Below are 17190 nucleotides of genomic sequence, written 5' to 3'. Positions count from 1 at the left end.
GGAGGGCAATCAATCTTTTCACTTTGACACGGAAGTAATTACAAGTATGGTACGAGGAACCAGCGTCCGAATCCATAGAGCTCATTTGCAAAACTTTCTTCAAGTTTCTGACGTTGGATATAACGTTGATTTGAAGAAAGCATTTTAACCTCGCGATTTGGACTCTTGGAACATGCTAGAGGCACTTGTACGTTTAGGAGTTGAGTACAAATCTACTCATAAAATTGGGCAATATTCCGTGTTGACTTCCTCATTTCCAGAGTCTCATCATCTTCTCATCTACTTGTTTGTCTCCAATATAATTTCAAGAGCAAATGGTACCAATGAAACGTGCACAAGTGACATCTATTTTTTCGACAAAATGGAGCATGGTTTCGGCAACATCCAAGATATTCCATTGAGAAGTATTATCACCAATCACATGTAGGCTGTGGTTCACAGCAATGATGTCAAACATGCCTTCCCTTATGCTCGCTCTTTGACCTTAGTATTTTAAAGGGTTGGAGTTGATTTCTCTAATGCTATCCCCACATGCCTCAAGAAGAAGGACAACTTCACATTAGATTTTTGCAAGTTTCTTTTAAAAATCAAAGACATGGGTGGTCCTTCATCTCAAGGAGATGTGCAAGATGACATTTGGCAAGAGGAAAAAGATGAAATTGCACGTATTGAAGAAACTCAAGGTGTTGAGACAACTGTCCAACTGGTCTCAACTGATCCTTCCTCTTCACGTTCTCCATCATCACCTCAAGCACTTGGTCTTTTTTCAAAAAGATGATGGATAAGCTGCTTTATATTGAGGCCAAAGTGAAGAAAAGTAGACAAAAGAACAAAAGAAATTCTAAGCGTCTTCGTCGCATTGAGGCTAAACTTGGCATTGAACCTCCATCGACTCCACCTTCTTCACCTGACCAAGCGGCTACTTGAGGAAGTGCTTATCACCATCAACCCCGTCTATTTTCCAAAATTAGCATGTTTTCTTTACCATTGTCTTTAATCTTCACTTTTGGTAATTTTTAGTGTTTTATTAATCTTTTTTGTATGAACTCATCCAAGTGATCTTCACTTATATTCTGGTTCTAGTGCTTCAAACTTCTTAAGGTTGGACATTCATTGCGTGACCATGGATTTGGATAGCGCAAGTTCAATAGGGGAGTACTACTTTCTCTTACTTTCATTATTTTTCCTTTCTCACATTGAGGACAATGTGAAGTTTAAGTGTGGGGGTGGAAAATATTTGAACTTGCATTCTAGTGCTATATGATGATATTTTGTGGATTAAAATGCATTAAGAATGTTGGAATTGTGCTTAAAAATATTGCCATGTTAAAATTTTTTTTGAAATTGGGTTTGTTGGCAGGAAGTTTAGTCCATTTATAAGGGGAAACTCTGTAAAAAAAAATTTTAATATTTCACTATGGCCCAAAAATTTTTGTAATTTTTGTCTTTGTTTTAAAAAAAAGGGACCAATTTGTTCCAACTTTAAGTGTTCTAATTCTTCCACTTGTTGACACTTTATATGTATTTTGGAAGATTTAGTTCTCATTTGATTTGGAAATGGTTATTATGTGATTGAAATTTTTATATTTAAGAAAGTATATCCTGTAAAGTAGGGAAAATTGTGTCTATAATTTTGTATGTCTAATGAAATTTCTTCTCATTATTTAATTTTACAAAAAAGTGATTGATATAGTCAATAAAAACCATACTGTTCCTTTGATTATTCTTATATATTTGCTTCGAGGGAATGTCTATTTATTACCTTTTACTTATAAAAAATAAAGAGAAAAAAAAAGAGAAGAAAAATAGGAGTTTTTGTTCTACTCCAATGCTTCTTGTACCAAGTAACCGGGGGTTGGCATTTACAAATATCGACACTCGCGTAAAAAGATATTTGAATTAAAAGTATGTATAGCAATTTAAATAAGTGAAATATTGAGTAACTGGAGTTGTTCACCTAAAAGTGGCGATTTTCGTGTCAAAAAACATTTTCACTATTTAAATAAGATATGCGGCCGTAAATCCCTCTTAGTTAAAAATTTTGAGAAAAAGGTGATTATAGGAGGAGGATAGCTAAAAATTGATTATGTGATTTGCTTGCTTGTGAAATTAGGTTAGGGTTAGAGATTAAGTTTAACTTTTTGAATTTAGAGCATAATCATCTTTTCCTTACTTGATATTATAAGTATTAGTATAAGGCTAACAATTGCATAATAATTGTTTGCCAAGACATGAGGAATTAAATTTAAAAAAAGTGCATATACTGTTTCTTCATTTGAGTCATTGTAGTTGATTATATGTTAATTGTTTAAGGACAAGCAACGATTCAAGTATGGAGGAATTGATAAGTGACTAATTTGAACTATATTTCAATGATATTTTAAGTTATATTTAGTCACTTTTGCAATGCTATAAGAAGAAAATTGATTATTTTGACTATAATTAATTCAAAATGCTTTTAAGTGATTAAATGAGATTTTTGTCCCTTTTACTTGGATTTTTTCCATAATTTTTGTAGGAGTTGGAGATAGACTTCATTTGGATGAAAAGGGGAAGTTGACAGCTTTGACACATCTTTGTATTTCGACTATAACTTAAGTTACAACGATCGGATTGAGATGATTCTTGAACCATTTTGAAGATAAGAGAAGGATCTACAATTATTTGAAGATATCGAAATCCAGTTTAAAGGTTTTTCAGGTCAAAAAGCCAAATTACAGTAAGTAATTTTCTTTGGTCGAAACTGAAACAATGTAGTGAGCAGTTAAGCATATTTCAGTCATTTCTCAGCCTATACAAATCTGAATGAGGTGATTCTTGATGCATTGGAAAGCTAACTCATAAGACTACAAGTTTTATGTTTTGGTCAAGAGTAATTCAGCTTCTATCATTGAAAAAAGTTCAATCGAAATTGGTGCAAAATTGGAACAACACTGAAGAGTGAACAGAAATTGCACAGAAAAGCAGGGGAGTAATCAGGCCAACAATCCTACTGGGATTATGGCCGGATTCTTGGCTGGATTCCAGTCAGAAATGGTTGTGCTCCACTTATACAATTTGTTTCCTCCTCCAATAATTCACAACTATGGATGGACGTGTGACAACCACTTTGTAGCTGTAAAAGTGATGCTTGAAGCCTTATTTTTTGACTATATTCATCTATATATAGCCATGGAGTTGGAAGATTGAAGAGAGCTTGGAGAGTACAAGAAATACTATAAAAAATATAGTTCTTACAATTTCTTAGTGTTAGGTTAGTATAGTATAGAATAGTTTAGCTAATTAGTTCATCCTTCTTGTGTATTAGCTAGATGAAGAAGAAGTTGGAAGATGAAGAAGGCAAGGAGATGAAGTCATGTGACAAGGGTTACAATATTTCTAAACTCTTTATCTTTTGTACTTGATTCTATTGTTTGGTTAATATACAAGTTTGGATTCCATGTTTACTATATGTTTCTAAAGTTATGCATTGGCTTTGGTTGAACTATCTATGATTGTTAATGTTTATTATTCGGCTATTTGATGCTTTTATTTTGAGCAAGTTATTTAGCACTTTAACTCCTTAAATTATGATTAACTTGGTACCATTAATTATGATTATCTTAAGGTGTTGTTTCTCCAACGAAAATTGAGATTTAATACTAGTTTAAGAAGTGCTAAACCTAAGGAGTATACTCACGAGAGTAGGGTGTACCTTTGTGATTTTAGTGATTCATTTCATGTAATTTCATAGAAGAAATGAACTTGTAACTAATTTCATAACTACGAGAGTAGGTATGGATTAGTTATAAATATAGTTAATTCACTACAAGAGTAGGTTTCACATGCGTAAGGAAATTATGCCATAACTAGTCAAGATACTAGTATTCAGTGATCCAAGAATAGCATTGGCATGAATAGTTAGGGATACCATAGCTTAAAAAGCTTTTATTTGTTACTTTCTTGCATTAGTTTAGCATAGTTTAGTCTCTTTTAATTCATTGATCGTCTAAATAATGGAGAAGATTTAGTAATGTCGATAATTGCCCAATTTTTCTCGTGGGATCGATCCAATATATGCCCTAAACTATTAATTTGACATGTATACTTGCAGTAAAACGGGTATATTTCAAAATTAAACTTGTACTTATATAAAAAAACCCGACAAGTTTTTGGCGCCGTTGTCGGGGAAGATTTGTGGCAATATCAACGTGAAAAGCAACTTTATTAGTTTGGACATTTTATTAGTTTTATAGTGTGTTAATTGAATCTAATTTGTTGTGTGTTTGTCGAGTTAGTATTGAATGTTATTTTCTTTTATTTTAGTGTTTATTGTGTGAATGTGTTTATCACCTATTCTTCTTATTAATCTTACTCTTAAATTGTTTAAAAGCAATTTTAGGTAATGAAGAGGGTAGATCAATTTGGAGAACAATGCATGAGAAGTAGAAATTTGGCAATAGATGGTTACTATGTGCTAAGTTCCTTAAATAGAGGTAACCAAGAAATTACCGAAATATGTCATTTGAAGATGGTTTAAAATGGTTAAAGGCTAAACTTGATGTTAAATGTTAAAAATTCAAATGGACGCCATTATGAATTTGCTTGAGCAAAAGAGGAATGCTAATGCTTTTAATTCTAATCACATGATTTGTGACTTGTGTGGAGGTTATCATACTACTAATACATGTAGGCAAGCACAAATGTGGATTATTTTGATGAATTAGGGTATTGCAATCCTTGTTTTGATCAATATGGTCCTAATTGGGGCAATTCTCATGCTTATAGTTGGGATAATCAACGTACTAATAGCGATTCTTCATGTTTTTATAATTACCAACCCGAATGTGTACAATATGAATCAAAACCATCTTGGCAGTTAGCAATAGAAAGGGTAACTAATGATTCTAAGCTATCTTAGGAGTTAGCTTTAGAAAAACTAGATAATGTGACATCCGACCGTTTTGATAGGATCGAAGAAAGGAAAGATGAATTAGTATCTCACTTTGATCGAAGAAAGGACAGATGAATTAGTATCTCACTTTGATAGAATACAAGAGCAATTGCATGCATTGTGTGAAGTTATTTCTTCTAATGATTTGCAAAATACCTTAGCATGAATGGTAGGTGTGTTGTTTGTGAAAATGGATTGTATTTTGATGAAAATGATGCATCTAATATATGTTTCAATGACAAAGAGTCTATTTCAAATGATAGTACCTTTGGAGCTAATTTTGAACCTCAAAAGGTGAGTTTTAATGACTCATTTTTTAACCTCTCTCAAGGCGAGTTTTGAGCATATAGGTTTTAAAAGTATTAATCCCTAAGAAAGCCATGTGGACGTTCCTTTGGTGAGTTCTCAAGTGGTACGTATTCAAGATAATATCTATAAAACACTTGAGATAGGTAAGTCACTTCTATTTCTCACATCATTAGAACACGTGGCTTTTGTTATTAAGCCGCCTTTTAATGATCCACTACGACCTAAGATGGTGGATTATTCATTAACAAAACCTCCTTGAGAAATGAGGCAAAATAGCCGAACTAACGACTATAAACAAAAGCACTTGTTGAGAGGCAACCCAATGTTTTTGTTATTTATGTTAATTTTATGTGATTTTAGGTTTAAATTAAGTGTTAAAGTTGTCTTGTTATTTTTCTTTTATAGGTTTGGGAAATAGAAGTGTAGGTGACCATTTGAGATGAAAAAGGAAAAGTTCGATCAAGGAACTCCACCTCTCAATTTGAGTAAAAGTTATTTTTAATTTGTTAAAGAAGGTTAAAATGCATATTTCGATCATTTTACATGTGCGTGCATTGAATATTTTGATAAAAGAATGATCTAGAATGCATTTTGAGTAATTGTGGCACTGTATATAATTTTGAAAAGTTAACATTGCTGCAAAAATTTGGAGAAGAAAATGCGGTACCTAGAAAAACGCGACTACAAGTCGCGTATTCTTCAAGTCGCATATTGTCTTCTGCAAATTTCCAACATAAAACGCGGCTAGAATACACGACCTTGAGATCACGTTTTCTAAATTCGCGTATTGTATTCTGCAGCCACAACAAAGAAAACGTGGGTATGAAAAACGCGACTTTAGGTTGCGATTTTTGAAATCACATTTTCTTGAAAGTCACGTACTACTTGTTGGATTTATAAGACCAGAATACGCGAGTTCCATTTCCAGTTCTTCTTCCTCTGTTCATCTCACGTACTCTCACACACATCTTCACATAAAGCATGATTGGATGATGAATTTTGAGTATGTGATAAAGGTATGAAGTGAAATGTTTTATTGTACCTTGTGTAGTTTATTGTATATTTTCTATAGGTACCTTACCACCATAAAGGCGTAGAGTTACGGATTGCCGTTATCTGTAATGCCTTTGTTATCACCTTTGTTTCTCATTTTCAATTCTTAGGTTCCATTACTAATGGCGTCAGAGATAAGTGGACAATGGATCGTGACACTTCATGATACGCCAATCGCAAAATAGGGGAGTATTACTTTCTTTATCTTGATATCTCTTTTTACACATTGAGGACAATATGCATGTTAAGTGTGGGGGAGGGGAAAAGAATTGAAATTATATTCATTGTATGTGATTGACTTGTTGGTTGCAAATATTGGACTTGTGTTAAAATTCAAAATTTTTTCCAAAATCTTGTCCAAAATTGCAAAATTGCCCCACAAAGTTTCAAATTTTTTCTAGTTCATCCAAAGGGCAACAAGTTCCATACCATTAGTAATACAAATTCCTTCTACTTTTGAGATAAATATATGCAATTTGAAAATTTCTTTTCTCATTTAATTTGAAAATGACTATTATGTGATTATAATTTGTGCATTTATAGGAAAGTATATCATATAAAGTGGAGAAAATTATGCATGCATTTTGCATATTTGATTAAATTTCTTCTCTTTACTTGATTTTACATAGTTAAGTGATAAAGATGATCAATAATTGCAATACTTTTCTCATGATTATGCTTTTGAGGAAATGTTTATTAACTTTACTTTGAAAAAAAGATAAAAAAAAGTAGAGAAAAAAAAAGAATAAGAGTTATTCTACTCCAATGGTTCTTGTACTTAGTAATCGGGAGTCTTCATCTACAAATGTCGACTTTCGCGTAAAATAGTACGAGAATTAAGAATATGCAAAGCAACTTGAGTACGTGAAATGTTGAGTAACCGGCGATCTTCATCTAACAATGTGGATTTTCGCATAAAAAAACACTTTCACAACTTGTAGACACCAAATTTTTGTCAATTTTTAATGTTTTCTTGAATTTTTTTTAATTTAATGAGCTATTTATTTTCTTGTATTTTAATGTGCATTTTTCTTATATTTGCAGGTTTGTTTTAGGAAAAAGCAGAAAAACAAAATAAAACAAAAATTAGTTTTTGGTAAAAAAAAAAAAAAGGAAAGAAGTCATCATAAGCCATCATGAGCCATGATGGCCATTACCTTTTTGACCAAAGCACACGAGAGAAGAGGAGGGAAAGCTCTCTGAATTTTGCAGGCTGGCTCCTCGCTCTCTCCCTCTCTCGGACTTGGGCAGAAGAAAGAAAACAGAGAAGAAGGAAAAAAATCTCTCCCTTACTCTCTCTCAGCTCTATCCCCCCCATTTTTTTCAATTCACAACATATCCTCCCACAAATCAAACACAACCAGGCCAACAAAAACGGTTGAAGCTTGGGAATTTCATCAAAAATTTTAGCAAAGGACTAGAACTCTCATTGAGGTATTTTCTTTTATTTGTTTATATATTTCTTTTTTCAGCCTTTTTTTTTAATTAGTTATATTGTAAGTATATTTAGTTGTTAATTAGTGTTTTTCTCTTGCTGTTTTTTTTATTATTGTGGTGTTGGGCATGGCATAAATTAGATTAAGAAAGAGGAGATGATTCTTGTGTATGCATGCCAAGTGTTTGAGAAAATGCTTAAATGCAATATCGAATTAAAATGTTAATTTTGTACATATATTGTTGTTAAAATAAATAATCATGAATAGTTAATGGTTTAGAGAGGTTGTTTAATTAAGTTTTTGTCGATTTTGTAGTCTAAAAGGCAACAAAAAAATGAACTTTTTAGGGGCTGCTTTGCTTTAATTTAACTTTTTTATGTTGTTTTCTTGTCAAATTAAAATCATAGTTGTATTTTAGAAGTGATAAGGAGTGTTGTAGTGTAATTTTTATGATTTTTTGTGAAGGTTTGAGTGTTTCAAAAAATAAAAACTGTGCTATTTTTTGACCATTTGGCTACTTTCGATTCATTTTTGTAAAAAATAACTTCGAAAATGGAATCTACGCGAAAAATTGAGTTGGGATGTATATTTTGATAAAATTTGATGACTGAAAAAATCGCCGACGATTGGCAACCGTGGCGGTCCGTCACCGAAGCAGCCATTGCCGCCAGCAGAAAGAATGAGAAGAAAGCTGCAAGAAAGCTTCGGGCAGGATGCATGATAGTTTCTGAGATTTTCATTTAAACCCCCAACTTTTGCCTAATTTCATCACGTCCCAAAAACTGCTGCAATAAATCAATTTCGCCCCTTTTAAATCATAATTATTATTTTTTACATATTTTAGGTAGATTGTTGGACAAATTAATTCTGGATTTTAGGATGAAATAAGACCTTAAAAATTTTTGGTTATTTTATTATCTTATTGGGTTTTAATAAAAATTAGAGAAGAATTGGATTAGGTTTAATTTGATTGAGGTAGTTTGATTTATTTTTTGATTGGGTTGTGGTTATTTGTTTTCTGGGTTTATAACTTGGGTTTGAGAGGGTGAAACCCACCCCCTTTGGTTCGGTTTGATTTGGTAAAGAGGTGGGCTGACCCACATCATTTTCTTTGGACTCTCGGTCGGGCCAAAACAATTCTCTGGCCCAAATGCTAATGAAGATGGCCCAATGGCCCGTTTGGCTAAGAAACCAAATCCTGAAATTGCATTTTAGTCCCTGGATTTTTGAGTTATTTTATTGTGGCCATAAAAACTTAGTTTTCCTTCAACTAGTACCTATTTTAATTGCAATTTGGTTCCTAAACTTTATTTTTCTTTAATTTTGGCCTCTAATCTTTGTAATAATTTAATTTGACCTCTACAACTTTCTTAATATTTACAATTAGGTCCTTAATAGTTTGATTTCTTAAATATAAATTACTTTTCTTCTTTAATTGTTAATTATACTTTATTTAAGTACTTTGATTGGTAGATTTCATGATTATTTTCCTTTCTTTATAATTAAATTGGTCTCTTGATTATTTTATTGATTTTGGAGCATAAGTAGGGCAAATTTCGCCCCATTCAACCACAACTTCAAGGGAGGTAACCTCTTTTATTATTTCAAATTCTTTTATGTACTTCAATATATTTTTTATGTGTAATTACATGTTTTGAGTGTGTTTTTCTTTTAATTATTCATTTTACTCATTTTAAGTTTCATTTATTTTATTTAATTTTTTATGATTATTTGAGAGGCATTAAAATGCCAAAATTGTGATAGATAGGTGCCCAAGATATGTATTTAGTTAGCATATGTAATTGATAGGTTTTAATTTTTACTAAAAATGTATTTAGTTAGATAAATGTAATAGTTAGGTTATTATTTTTTAAATTTCCCCTCTTAGATTGTAATTAGAAACCCGAATGTAATAGTTAGACTTCTATTTGCTTTCATTTGCTTTTAAAAATGTGCTTGCATGCTTGTGTGTTTACGTGTTTATTCGCTTTCATTAGAATTTTTCATCTAGAAATTATGATTATATGTTATGTGTTCTATGTGCATTATGTATTTATTTACTTTAATTATGTTTTTTATGATTTATTTGTTTATAATAAATGCATGACGTCATCATACTGATCCAACGCTAGTTGTGGCCTTTTTTTTTATTTTTCACTAATCTAACGCCAGTGAAAATTTATAGATATAGACTAATCCAATACTAGACCCTTAGGGAACGTCCATGTGCTAGATCATATTTGCGTGACAATTACTACATTTCATGCATATTTTTTGCTTTTTAGAATCTTTACCATTTTGCATGATATTTTCTTTATATGTATATCCCTTATCCTCTATATGTGTTAATCATATCATTTAGAATTGCACATCATTTAAGAAATTGTGAAAATAAGTTAGTTCATTTGCTTGTTTAGATTAGGTGTATTATTTTTTGAACATAGGAGATGGACGATTATAACTTTTTAGTTTAAATATCCCATTAATCCCTGTATAAGAAAATTATGTTACGAGATTTTGCCTCCCGTACCCATTATATTGCACCTTTTTTTCCTTGATCACTTATATTTATATACAATTTAATTTTCTTTTCTTTTAGATTTCATTTTGCATACTCGTGACTCTTTTGAGGGATTATTTTGGTCTTTACAATTAATGCGATTGATAGCAATTAAACCCTTGAACGGACATTTTGTCCCTCTCGATATTTTCTATAAATTTAGATTTGCATCATGTAGGAAACATCCCAATGTGATAAGTTCATATGTTAAATTAGGAAAATTTTTTACTAAATCTCGCAACTAACTTTGGCTAGGTTGAAAAAGTATTTTGGATTTTATTCTTGCCTTCTCTTTCTTCAACCGTAATTCCCGAATTCTTTTCTCTTATTTTTCAAAGATTTGGAGTTGTCTGAAAAAGGTTTTATTTATTTTTATTTATTTAAAAAATATTTTTTGGGTGAATTGGTACACCTAAACTCGATAGCAAGTGACGGCACCTATTTTTCCTAAAATAATCCTTTTTAGACTTTTATTTTGGGTCAAAATCATCACACTTTTAAGTCCCATTTAGACCTATTTTCTTTATTTATTTGCTAAAATCAAAAACTCATTTTTTACTCTTTTTTTTAATAAAAACTCATTTTTCACACTTGGACTTATTTTTATTTCAAAAAATGGGGCGCGACAGTTTGGCAATTTCACTGGAGACTTTTTTTTAGAGAATCTGAGCACTTAATTTAATCAAATCTTTTCTTTTTCTAACTTATTTACATATTACATTGGGATGTTTTAGTTTGCATTTTTTTATTTCTTTTCCTTTTTTAGGATTATTTCATCCTACATGCGCAATCGTCTCCTGATACCCGTCTATGTGATAATAATTTGTTTATTTACTTTCGCTTACTTGTATCTTTTGTATCGCGCTTTACATCTTGGTGGGGGGAATATTACCTTAGAGCCTTTACGTGTGTTTAATGTTAATCCCTTCCTTCAAAAGAGCACTTCATACATGCATATGCTATTTGTTTATAATCCTCATCTTATTTTCTTTTAATGGTTGTCACACCACTCTTCCTTATTAGGATTAGCATCGATCCACTTGGACCTGTGGCCGTGGCACGACCTGCGCATAGCAATGTCCGACGGATCACTCGAACCACCGACTAAAAATCTTGGGATTGATGACCCTTCACTTTTTTGTCTAAAGGTTTGGGGACTTGAAACCTTAATCGAGTCTAGATGCATTAGTGAATCTAACTTCATACATCCATATTAGAATGCTTAGGATATAGTCAACCTTACCCAATGGAGAACACTAAGCACGAGGGGAGGGATTCCACCCTTCTTTCTTTACTTTCCATTTTTGTATCATTTATTGCCCCAACGTGTTTTGTGCTATTTGTTGAACTAATCTCTCCTTGTTTTCTCTTCTTTTGCATTCACAAACTTTAGAAAATAAGAGTTCTGGGATGGTACTCTTTTAGAACCCACCTTAGTGGATAGATTCTCACACGTTTAAATTACAAATTATTGCATTTAAATATTGCATTTCATTTTTAAGCCTACCATGGCATATAAAAGGGTTCCTTTAGGTCACGTTTAATTCCTGTTATCACATATTTACTTGTTTTAATAAACTGGCATCATGCGTCAACCATAGAAGGAATGTTGTATAGGGAATCCTACATCAAGAATAAGCCACCTCGTGTCTCAAATATATAATCCAAGGAGACTTGCATATTTATATTTTTGTGCCATCAAAAGGGGTAGTGCACAAGGTAAGGTAGGATCTGATTCCTTTCATGATGATAGCACTGAAGATGATGAAACAACTTTTGCACATTTGAATATGAACATCTAATAATCATTTTTTGGCTGTACTATCAAAATTGGTAAAAATTCTTGGCGTGAAGGACATTAAGTTGAAGAAATTTACAAATAATTTCTTATTGTTGAGATGATAAATATATTGAGGCCAAATCTTGATTTTAGAAAGCTCATAGATTAATGCAATACAACAAAATTTGTGAAATTTGACAACCACAAATGAGCTGACAATCCAGTCAATTTTTGAATAAATCGTTAATTCCATCCAATCCATTTTACGAGCTTATTCGGTTCTATGACAATCCAGTCAATTTTTGAATAAATCGTTAATTTCATTCAATTCATTTGACTAGTTTATTCACTTTTAGGACACTCTAGTCAATTTTCAAATAAACTGTCAATTCAATTCAATCCATTTGACCCATTTATTCATGTTTAGAATAATCTAATCAATTTTTTAAATAAATCATCAATTCCATCCGATCCATTTGACCCGTTTATTCTCTTTTAAGGTTTCGATCTATAGTTTACTGAAGAAACTAGTCGAAACATTGCAATCCTTTCAAAAATAGGCTCTTGTACACTAAATTGATTTTAACATCACTTTATGTATCAATCAAAGCAATCAATTCATTTGAATTTTATCCTCATTTTGTTAGGACAAATGTCTCTTGTCATTCCAATTAGTCACAATTTTTTTCAAATAGCTTTTCACTCGAATCACAATATGTCGATCAGATCCATCAAGTATTGTATGGAACTTACCTTAGAGGATTGCATTTTTCGTACTAGGCCAACTCTTGGCATAAAAAGGGCTCCTCCCATAGGGCATGCATACCGATTTTATATTTTTACTTACTAATTTTGGTTTTTTTTTTTCCTCCTCCCCTACATTTATAAAAGATGTTTCATTGAAAAAATATTTTTTGCTGTATCTGATAACAATTTTGGTCTAATAAATTTTTAAAAAAATTTAAAAATTACAAGTATTACTTGATTTTTGGACAGATCCTACAATCCATTTGAAAATGCTACTCTAAAGCATTTAAGAGATTTCATGATACAGTTGTTTAAAAAAAATCTATTGATTTGTTATTTCTAACACATTTTGTCCTAAAAAAAAGAAGAAAGAGAAAGTGTGTATATATATGAAAGTGTCTTCTTTAGAGTTTTTTCTTTTCTCGTATGTATTGTATTTGAGAAAAAAAATTTTCAAACATTTGCGTAATAAAGTTTTTATTTAGACAATTAATGTTTTGTATATATTCATTCTTTATTTGCTCGTTAGAAGATTTCATGATGGATTTTAAAAAATACGACTAAGTTGAGATTTTTCGACTTCTTGCTTGAAAATTCATGAGTGTATGTTCAATTTTCAAAAATCTTTGTATACACTGGATTTGTAGCCTAAACTATTCAATGAGAGTAATCGAAAATAAAAGGCGTCACTCAAATTTGATAGTTTGTCATAAAAGATCAACCTTGACACTTTTCTATTTCATTTTTACAATTCACATTTTTATCCACTTCTATCGAACCTCCAAATTCAGTCACATTGGTTGAGGAGCTTCAAAGTGGGACAATCTTTACCGTGAAAATGCCCACTATGTCTAATCAAATTCAATCTAAATCTAAATGAAAGTAAAAATGTACATTACGTCTTATTTGCTTCGAAAATTCGAAATGATACTTTAGGCGTTCGTTTCTCTATCTATACATATTTTATCATTTGCTCTCCCATTTGAGCCTTTAAAAGTACAATTTCGTTTCAAATAAGAGCCTTAGTAATCATAATTTTACATGTCAAAGGGGAATGGATTCTCCCAACGGGCTATTCCTTACTTTGGTTGTCATGAGAAATAAGAATGATATTTTGGCTATCGTTTCTACTATCTAAACACTGTCCATCCTTTGCATCTTCATTTGAGTTTAAATTGGTGGTTCGTTTCAAAAGCACTTATGATCACACCCCATATTGGAGAAGGAGATTTGAGAATTTTCAAAAATGGCAAAGATGCTAAAAATTAAGGGACATCAAATAAAGAAAAAAAAAAGTGAAAAAAAGGAGAAAAAAATTACAAGTTGGGAGAATTTGATTCTACCATTGATATTTGGTCTTCAGTATCAGAAAGATAGATAGGCAATCTATACTCTAAAAATTAGGTAATTTTCAATTCTATCAATGACATTTGGGATCTCAGTATTAGAAAAAAAAAAGAGGAATAAGAAGAAAGAAAAAAAAAAGAAGGAAAAAAGAAAAGAGAGAGAAACAAAGAAAAATGTAAAATGATGAAATGAAAAGAAAAATACAAAAACATCCAATGCTGAATTCCCTCTAGTGATTGATAAAAAAAAAAAAAGTCAAAATGGGGTCCCGGGTTTTGAGTCCAAAATTGGGGCAATTTTTGAAAAGAAATGAGATCTTAAGTGCATTGTTCTTGAAAATTTTATTTCTTTTAGCTATCGTTGTCAAACCACATTACAAACTCATAAAATCCATCACTAACTTATCTTTCATGACAATTTGAAGTAAAGATCATGCCTATAAGGAATCTACCAATCACTCATGATTATAAGATCATAACCTGTTTTCATATATTTAGCTATCGCTTTTACCCATATGTTACAAACTTATAAAACTTATATGTTGACTGTATTTTTTCAAAAAATAAGAGTGATAAACTATTTATTTTCACAAAAATGTGATATTGAATGGGTTAGATACAATTTGGGTACAAAAAAAGACAAATCCTAACCTATCATTTCTCTTAGTCACCTCAAAATTAGAAATAATACCCGCTTGTTCGGTCCTAAAGAATGAACTAATAAGAAAAGAGATCAGTTTCTCTAAACAACAATCCTAAAGTGAGGAAGAAATTTTTTGCAAATTGGTCTTGTTTTGAGGGGTTTAGCATGAAATCTTCTATATGAGTTTGGACATGACATTTAAATTCTTTATTTAAAAAATATAGTTTCTATTCATATTGCACATGATTATTTTGCAAATAATAGGCCCAAACTGGAGCAAACTTTTTGTAATATATTTGTGAGATTTTGCCAAATAGGTTTAAATTGAGACAAAATTTTATAATACATTTGTAGTGTATGTTCAAGATCAAGTATGTTTTTCAAATTTTGATAAGTCAACACTTTGCATGAACCTTAATTGTTATATCATTGCTCAAAAAAAAAAGAAAAAAAGAGAGAAGAAAAGAAGAAGAATTTTGAAAAATTCAAGTACTTTGAAAAATCCCCCTTGTGCAGGTTTATGGTTAAGATCGAGAAAAAGACGCAAGTCAAAATCTTGCAAATTTGGAGGGTAATCACGAATAAAAAGGGGCAATAATACTACATTGCAAAGTGGAGAATAGACTATCCATTCAGAAGGAGTATATATTTCAGCAGCCAACTTGAAAAAAGGAAAAAAAAAAGAGTGAAAAAAAAGAAGAGTTTTTCCTTCCATTTTGCAAATATTTGCGATTGAACTTTTGGGAGTATTTCACTTTGAGATTACATTTCTAAGTTGGGGCAACACCTTATGCTTCGAATGGAAGTGATAATTCCTGCCAAAATTAAGATCCCGTCCTTGTGCATTTTGACGAAAGCTTGGGTAGAAAAAATCAAATTGATCAAGGAGTACAAGGAGTTGTTGTCTCCAATGGATGAAAAAGAGGTTGAATGTTATTTGCCATGGACAATGCTATCGACAAAGGATGGTTCATTGCTTATGACAAGAAAGATAAATCTCACCTATTTGAAGCAAGAATAAGGTTTTGAAGCGAATTCTTCCGATTCAAGAGGAAGTTAAAGGAAAGTTTCCTCCAACTTGGTAAGGACCATTTATTGTTCAAAGAGTGCTATCCAGAGGAACACTCATTCTCATAGAAATGGATGGACCGGTTTTTTTCTCAACCAATCGATTTAGATATGTATAAAAAATTCTTTATCAGATTATGTGATTTTTCTTTTTGAAATACCATCTAAAGTAGATTAACGGCGGGGTTGGATTTTATCCCACCGACCGTTTCATTTTATTGGGATTGGGTTGTATCCCATCAACCACGGCGGGTTTGAATTTTATCCCACCGACTATTTTATTTTGTTGGGTTTGGATTGTATCCCACCAACATTGACAGATTTGAATTTTATCCTATCAATATCGACAGGTTTGGATTTTATTCCAATGATCGTTTTCTTTTGTTGAGGTTGGGTTTTATCCCACCAACATCGGTGGGTTTGGATTTTATCCCACCAATCATTTTATTTTATTGGATTTGAGTTTTATCCCACCAACATCAACGGGATTGGGTTTTATCCGACCATTTTATTTTGTTGGTCTTGTGTTTTATCCCACCAACATCAGTGGGTTTGGGTTTTATCCCACCGACAGTTTTATTTTGTTGGGTTTGAGTTGTATTCTACCAACCACGACGGGTTTGGGTTTTATCCCACTGACCGTTTTATTTTGTTGGGTTTGGACCCCACTGACCATTTTATTTTGTTGGGTTTGGGTTGTATCCCACCAACTACGGCGGGTTTGAGTTTTATCCCACTGATCGTTTTATTTTGTTGGGTTTGGGTTGTATCCCACCAACTACGGTGGGTTTGAATTTTCTCCCACCGATCATTTTATTTTGTTGGGATTGGATTTTATTCCACCATCATTGACGGGTTTGGGTTTTATCCCACCAACCATTTTATTTTATTGGTTTTCGATTTTATCCCACCAATATCTGCGGGTTTGAATTTTATCCCACCGACAATTTTTATTTTGTTGAACTTGGATTTTATCCCACCAACTTCGGCGGGTTTGGATTTTTCTCCCATCGACCGTTTTATTTTGTTGGGTTTGGGTCTTATCCTACTAACCTATTATTTCTTGACAATCATATTTAATTTCTTGTTGGTGAGTCTCAGCGTCTGCTACGCACCCTTCTACCCCCTTTTTGGCAATCAAATTTGATTTTCTGTTGGTAAGTCTCAGTGTCCGCAGCGCACCCTTCTACATTTCTTCTTGAAGCGTATGACAATCTACTTTTATTGACTGTTTTGATTAATAATTGTGGTTTCTCAGTTATTTTGTGTTTCATGTTTAGAAGTTCTAAGAGTTCAGATTTCTTCGACTCTGCAA

At 32.0% G+C, this 17190-nt stretch overlaps 1 long non-coding RNA gene across 1 annotated transcript; it reads left to right on the top strand.

Annotated features, from left to right (window-relative positions):
• Window positions 1–7466: 7466 nt before the first annotated feature.
• Window positions 7467–11718, top strand: LOC140015684 (uncharacterized). Its single transcript, XR_011822314.1, has 2 exons — window positions 7467–7729; window positions 11315–11718. It is a non-coding gene; the product is annotated as an uncharacterized lncRNA (long non-coding RNA).
• Window positions 11719–17190: the final 5472 nt, after the last annotated feature.

Source organism: Coffea arabica, chromosome 10c, assembly GCF_036785885.1.
Source record: "Coffea arabica cultivar ET-39 chromosome 10c, Coffea Arabica ET-39 HiFi, whole genome shotgun sequence".
NCBI classification, from domain to species: Eukaryota; Viridiplantae; Streptophyta; class Magnoliopsida; order Gentianales; family Rubiaceae; genus Coffea; species Coffea arabica.
This window is presented reverse-complemented; position numbering and strand designations above follow the sequence as displayed.